Consider the following 6,425-nt stretch of genomic DNA (forward strand, 5'->3'; position numbering starts at 1 on the left):
TAATTGACAGAATTGAAATGGAATTGACCCTAGACCTTGTGACCGTGTGTTTCTTTGATTCTGTTTTTCTTTGTGTGTGTCCTTACCAGGATGGAGAGCACGATGGTGAGGAGCACAGGGATCTGCAGGGCGACTGGTATGTCCTTGAGGAGGGCTCGTAGGAACTGGCTGATCCCCTGGCCAAAGTGCTTCAGAGGCTTTGTGAAGAAGGTTGTGATGGTCATAGTGATAGCCTTCAGAGACAGAGAAATAATACATTATCATACTGCATCCTACAGGTCCAGGAAAAAGGCTAAATGTTACACAGTTTAGTCAATTCCATTTCAAATTTTTCATAATGCTCACATGGCAATCATAGACACTGGATTAGATTGATATTGCATTGTTAAAAAGACAGTATATTTTTTTAGTTACAAGTGAAAAACATGGCAATATGTACATTTACATTTGGGCTTACTCAAATAGTTGTGTTAAAGTTGCAAGAGTAAAGTATGGGTGACTATCTTTCGGTCCTGGCCTGTGGAATAGGTTAGGGTCAATTCCATTTCAATGCTGTCATTTCCAGAAGTAGACTGAAAACTGGAAGTGGAATGTCAGTTTACTTCCTGAATTGACTGAATGGAATTTGACTTTCCCTGGTCGCCAAAAATAGGTTAGTTGGTGGTACAAGAAGGATGGGGTTGACCATGAGGACTTCGTAGTGCATCCTACAGGGATCGTCTTGGAGAGTCATGGCACCTCTGTACCAATCTGGGGTACAGGCAGAGAGGAGTAAACAGAAGGCTTCACGACAACATAAACCAATGTGCATTTCCACAGTAAACTTACTGCAACAAAACGGTCAAAATGTGAAAGCCAGAAAAGAGGAGTGACAAGTATTGTATCGTCATGCACCAATGATTATGAAACAATGACGCATCAATTAAATGTACTTTCACATATATTTTTGAGATGAGGAAAATCTGATACCCCTGTGGAAAGATATGTGATGCCAAGCTCAGGTGTTATTTTTCCATTATCTCACCCTTCAAGTTATCCCACCAGTCGATTTTCTTCCTCCCAGTGCATTTTGCGTCGATGGCCTCCATCTTCACCATTTTGTTTTGGTGCTCGGCAAAGGCAATCTGACAGGTTGAGAAAATCCAATAACAGATATGGTGAATTAACATTGTGTATTTCGTGTGCTGGAGGCTGGTCGAGCGGTAGTGCTGCCATCCCCGGGACCACACGCACACAGTTAGAACCCCATTACTATCACTGCTTTTATCCCTCATCTTTCTCCCAATCTCACACAAAAAAATAACCTGTCATAGTCAAGCTCTCCTGGTAAGACTTAGATATTTCTCAAGACATTCCTTGGTGATGTTCCTTAATGTAGTTGGCTTTGAGTTTTGAAGAATAGAGATGGAATATTAGAAATACCTTAAATAGCTTAGTTCTACTTCCTTACCTGCTTATAAACCCCCACAAAAACATTATTTGCAGAAACCTGAAATATTGTTGTAGTGTTTTGCCTCGAAGAACATAAACCAATCCAGAATGGCCACTCTGGCAGTAAAGAAGGAACTTTGTACCTTTTTCTTTCAGATATTTATATTAATTTACTACTAAACATAGAGCACCAGACAGACAGAAAGGGGTAATTAGCATGTGGAAATTTTACAAAATACATGGAAGTGTGAATATTGGCAATTTACCTTGTAGAGATAGAACCAATTCCAGACCAGACTGATGAGAAAGCAATGGCAAAGATTTGCTTGAACTGGACAAACCAGGAGACTGTAGACCACAGCTCATTGCAGATGATGACCACTGTGATTAAGACAACCACAGACACCTGGAAGAGAGAGGTCCTTTAAATAATTGCAATGGCAATGAGAAATATTCCTGACACTGTAATGCCAATGAGTGGTTTCAGTTCTGTCTTGTTTGTCTTGTCTTGAGCGTAAATGACTGTGCTCTGAATCAGATTGGTTTAGTTACAGTGCCAGTCAATAGTTTGGACACACCTACTCATTCTAGGGTTTTTCTTTATTTTTACTATTTTCTACATTGTAGAATAATAGTGAAGACATCAAAACTATGAAATAACACATATGGACTCATGTAGTAACCAAACAAAGTGTTAAACAAATCAAAATATATTTTATATTTGAGATTCTTCAGAGTAGTGACCCTTTGCCTTGATGACAGCTTTGTACACTCTTGGCATTCTCTCAACCAGCTTCATGAGGTAGTCACCTGGAATGCATTTCAATTAACAGGTGTGCCTTGTTAAAAGTTCATTTGTGGAATTTCTTTCCGTCTTAATGCGTTTAAGGAGGAAAGTATTTAAAATAAAATGTTTTTATGTCCTGTTGCTTTTGTATAGGCTAGTGTGATCCATGTGTTCTTGTGTATGAATGACAAAAGACGTTTCCTCCCTGTACAAGAAAAGTTATTTGAATTTCATCCTCATTGCCAGAGTAGCCTACTTTACAAACCGTGTAATCATAAAATGCTTAGGCAAACCACATAAACTACGCATTCTGACCTTTGTGACTGTGTCTATCTCCACACCAAAGGTGTCCTCAAAGTGCATCTCCAGGCCTCGTAGTCATGTGGTTTGAGATCCACCAGGATCTGGCTGAGGACATCGTTCAGTCCCCGTTCTCCAGCTGTCCATTTCCTCCAGAACCTTCTGGATCTCCGCCACTGCTTGCCGAGATTGATGCCAAAGTGAGACTTAGTGGATATCATTCTTGAGATCACTGGGCTGGTGGTTGGAAAGGTATAGAATAGTACAACAAAGTACAGTTGAAATCGTAAGTTTACATAGACCTTAGCCAAATACATTTAAACTCAGTTTTTCACAACTCCTGACATTTATTCCTAGTAAAAATTCTCTGTCTTAGGTCAGTTAGGATCACCACTTTATTTTAAGAATGTGAAATGTCAGAATAATAGTAGAGAGAGAGATTTATTTCAGCTTTTATTTCTTTCATCACATTCCCAGTGGGTCAGAAGTTTACATACACTCAATAAGGTTTTGGTCACATTGCCTTTAAAAAATGTTTAACTTGGGTCAAACATTTCGGGTAGCCTTCCACAAGGTTCCCACAATAAGTTGGGTGAATTTTGGCCCATTCCTCCTGACAGAGCTAGTGTAACTGAGTCAGGTTTGTAGGCCTCATTGATCACACAAGCTTTTACAGTTCTGTCCACAAATTTTCTATAGGATTGAGGTCAGGGCTTTGTGATGGCCACTCCAATACCTTGACTTTGTTGTCCTTAAACCATTTTGCCACAACTTTGGAAGTATGCTTGGGGTCATTATCCTTTTGGAAGACCCATTTGCCACCAAGCTTTAACTTCCTGACTGATGTCTTGAGATGTTGCTTCAATATATCCACATAATTTTCCTCCCTCATGATGCCATCTATTTTGTGAAGTGCACCAGTCCCTCCTGCAGCAAAGCACCTCCACAACATGATGCTGCCACCCCCATGCTTCATGGTTGTGATGGTGTTCTTCTGCTTGCAAGCCTCCCCCTTTTTCCTCCAAACATAACAATGGTCATTATGGCCAAACAGTTCTATTTTTGTTTCATCAGGCCAGAGGACATTTTTCCAAAAAGTCTCCATGTGCAGTTGCAAACCGTAGTCTGGCTTTTTTATGGCAGTTTTGGAGCAGTGGCTTCTTCCTCGCTGAGCGGCCTTTCAGGTTATGTCGATATAGGACTTGTTTTACTGTGGATATATATACTTTTGTACCTGTTTCCTCCAGCATCTTCACAAGATCCTTTGCTATTGTTCTGGGATTGATTTGCACATTTCGCACCAAAGTACATTAATCTCTAGGAAACAGAACACGTCTCCTTCCGGAGCGGTATGACGGCTGCGTGGTCCCATGGTGTTAATACTTGCGTACTATTATTTGTACCGATGAACGTGGTACCTTCAGGCATTTGGAAATTCCTCCCAAGGATGAACCAGACTTGTGGAGGTCTAAAATTTATTTTCTGAGGTCTTGGCTGATTTCTTTTGATTTTCCCATGATGTCAAGGAAAGAGGCACTGAGTTTGAAGGTAGGCCTTGAAATACATCCACAGGTACACCTCCAATTGACTCAAATGATATCAATTAGCCTACCAGAAGCTTCTAAAGCCATGCCATCAATTTCTGGAATTTTCCAAGCTGTTTAAAGGCACAGTCAACATAGTGTATGTAAACTTCTGACCCACTGAAATTGTGATACAGTGAATTCTAAGTGAAATAATCTGTCTGTAAACAGTTGTTCGAAAAATTACTTGTGTCATGCATAAAGTAGATGTCCTAACCGACTTGCCAAAACTATAGTTTGTTAACAAGAAATGTGTGGCGTGGTTGAAAAACAAGTTTTAATGACTCCAACCTAAGTGTATGGAAACTTCTGACTTCAACTGTATATGCACTTTGCATACAGACTGCATACTACATTCCAAAGTGGTAACATACATTTACAAGGTGGATAAGATACAGTGAGGAAGTGTAAAGAGAATCAGTGCATAGATTTAAACCATACCAGGCTAACTTTTTCTCTCTCTTTCAGAAGTTTGGTGAGGAATCCCTTGAACACTGCGTTGCATGATGGCTGCTGTGCAACCAGTGTAATCTTCTTCTTATGCTCCTCAATTTAAAAAAAAAAATGAAGGAAAGTTACAGATGATCACACACCATCTATTTGCCACGGTTTCATAAATATACATTTGAAAAAAAAATGATGTGTGACGTTTAAAATCCGTTTCCAACACTCAACATTAACCTCTCTTTGTAACCCTTCCACTTTGTTGTTGCACTCCGTTACGTCCACTTGATCTGAGTCCTGCATGTATTCCCCTTCTCTTGGTGGGCACATTAGGTTAATTTCTTGCCTGTGAAGATTATTTTAATTTAGTTTTCCGATTAGATTAATATCACGATACAAGGCAGAATTCGTCATGCTTGGTGAATTTTCACACTTCATGATTTTGTTTCATATACTGTAATAGGAAACATGACAAAGAAAAACAACAGCAAAGCAATATTATAATTATTTCAAGTGATGTCACTGTCATGGCACAGAAAGATGCATTACACAGCTGCTTGTACTGTACCTCGGCCGGCTTTCTCATGGACATTATGATTGGATCGTAGTTCTATACGGATCAATCTATTCGTCATCATCCATCTGCCCTTGAGCAACCAGCAACGGGCTGCATACAGCAACAGTGATGGTATGCGTCCTGACAGCACTTGTCGACATCTTCATGTTAATTAAGATGGCTAACATGCTACAGAGAACTCGGGGTTCATGAGCCAGAAACAGACATCCTCAATAAACACTACAGAGCAATAACGTCAATTACAAATTGCTGCATATTTTATTCGAGCTGAGCCGGTGTGATGAGATAACTCGATCCGTTGGAATACGACAATATGAGCGCTTATTTCAGAGAGCGCTCCGTAAGCCACGCCCCAGTAGGCAGAGCTAGCCTTGGGACCAGTATTGCCAACTAATTTTCAGGGTAAGTTGCTAGAGGCAGGTTGATCTGTTGCTAAAAGTTGCTAAATGATATTGTGATGTCATTGCGTGATAACGTAAAACTGCGTCATTACGTAGAATACACAATAACGTTACTCAAATTGACTGGCCATCTTGGCCAAAAATATGATATGACATTTGTTCAGGTACAGACTCCCACTCTTTTCTGTACTTCTGGCTGTACATTTTTTATTGATGTTGTAAGTTCTGTTCAAGATCAAACATTCGTGACCAACTATATTCATTGGGTTTGGCTTGTCGAACCCGTACTACTGCTGCTGCAGTCAGCCAACAATGAATTGCAATTTGCTGAAATTGCTGCTGCCTGTGCACGAGCTGAGCGCCTGCTGCTGACGTCACTCACAACACACTTGCAGCCATGCATGTGTGTTGTGACTGAGTGTGTGACAGAGAAAATAGTTTTTGTGTCATTTAGAGGGAAAATGCGTGCATTTTAGAGTTTGAGTCACTTTTCAAAAGTTGCTAAAAGTTCAAAATATATTTTTTAAAGTAGCTCAATTTGTTGCTAGGTGCTGTTTGAAAAAAAAGTTGCCAGGGTTGTCTGAAAAGTTGCTAAATCTAGCAACAAAATTGTTAAATTGGCATCACTGCTTGGGACTCGTTTAAATATGATAAAAAGCCTCATATTTTACAGTGGGTCTTCCTGCTATGGTTCTGTGTAGCCTAGTTATGCTAATATATTTGAGACCAGTGTATTGCAGTTTATTTCGTCTTTGACTCAATAAGTAAAATATATCTGAGTAGTAAACAGGGAACCAACAACGAGTCCCAGACAGTTCGCAATAGAACGTACCAGAGGGGGCATTGTTTACTAGGCTACCTAAATAATTGGTTACCACAAGTGTTTGGAATACATTGAACTC

General features: G+C 39.9%; 1 pseudogene; it reads right to left on the reverse strand.

The window, feature by feature from the left end:
* Positions 1-729: 729 nt before the first annotated feature.
* On the reverse strand, positions 730-5,268 carry LOC106561130 (chloride channel CLIC-like protein 1; annotated as a pseudogene).
* Between the last annotated feature and the right edge of the window lie 1,157 nt (positions 5,269-6,425).

The sequence above is a fragment of the Salmo salar genome, chromosome 10, assembly GCF_965601325.2.
Source record: "Salmo salar chromosome 10, fSalSal1, whole genome shotgun sequence".
Lineage (NCBI taxonomy): Eukaryota > Metazoa > Chordata > Actinopteri > Salmoniformes > Salmonidae > Salmo > Salmo salar.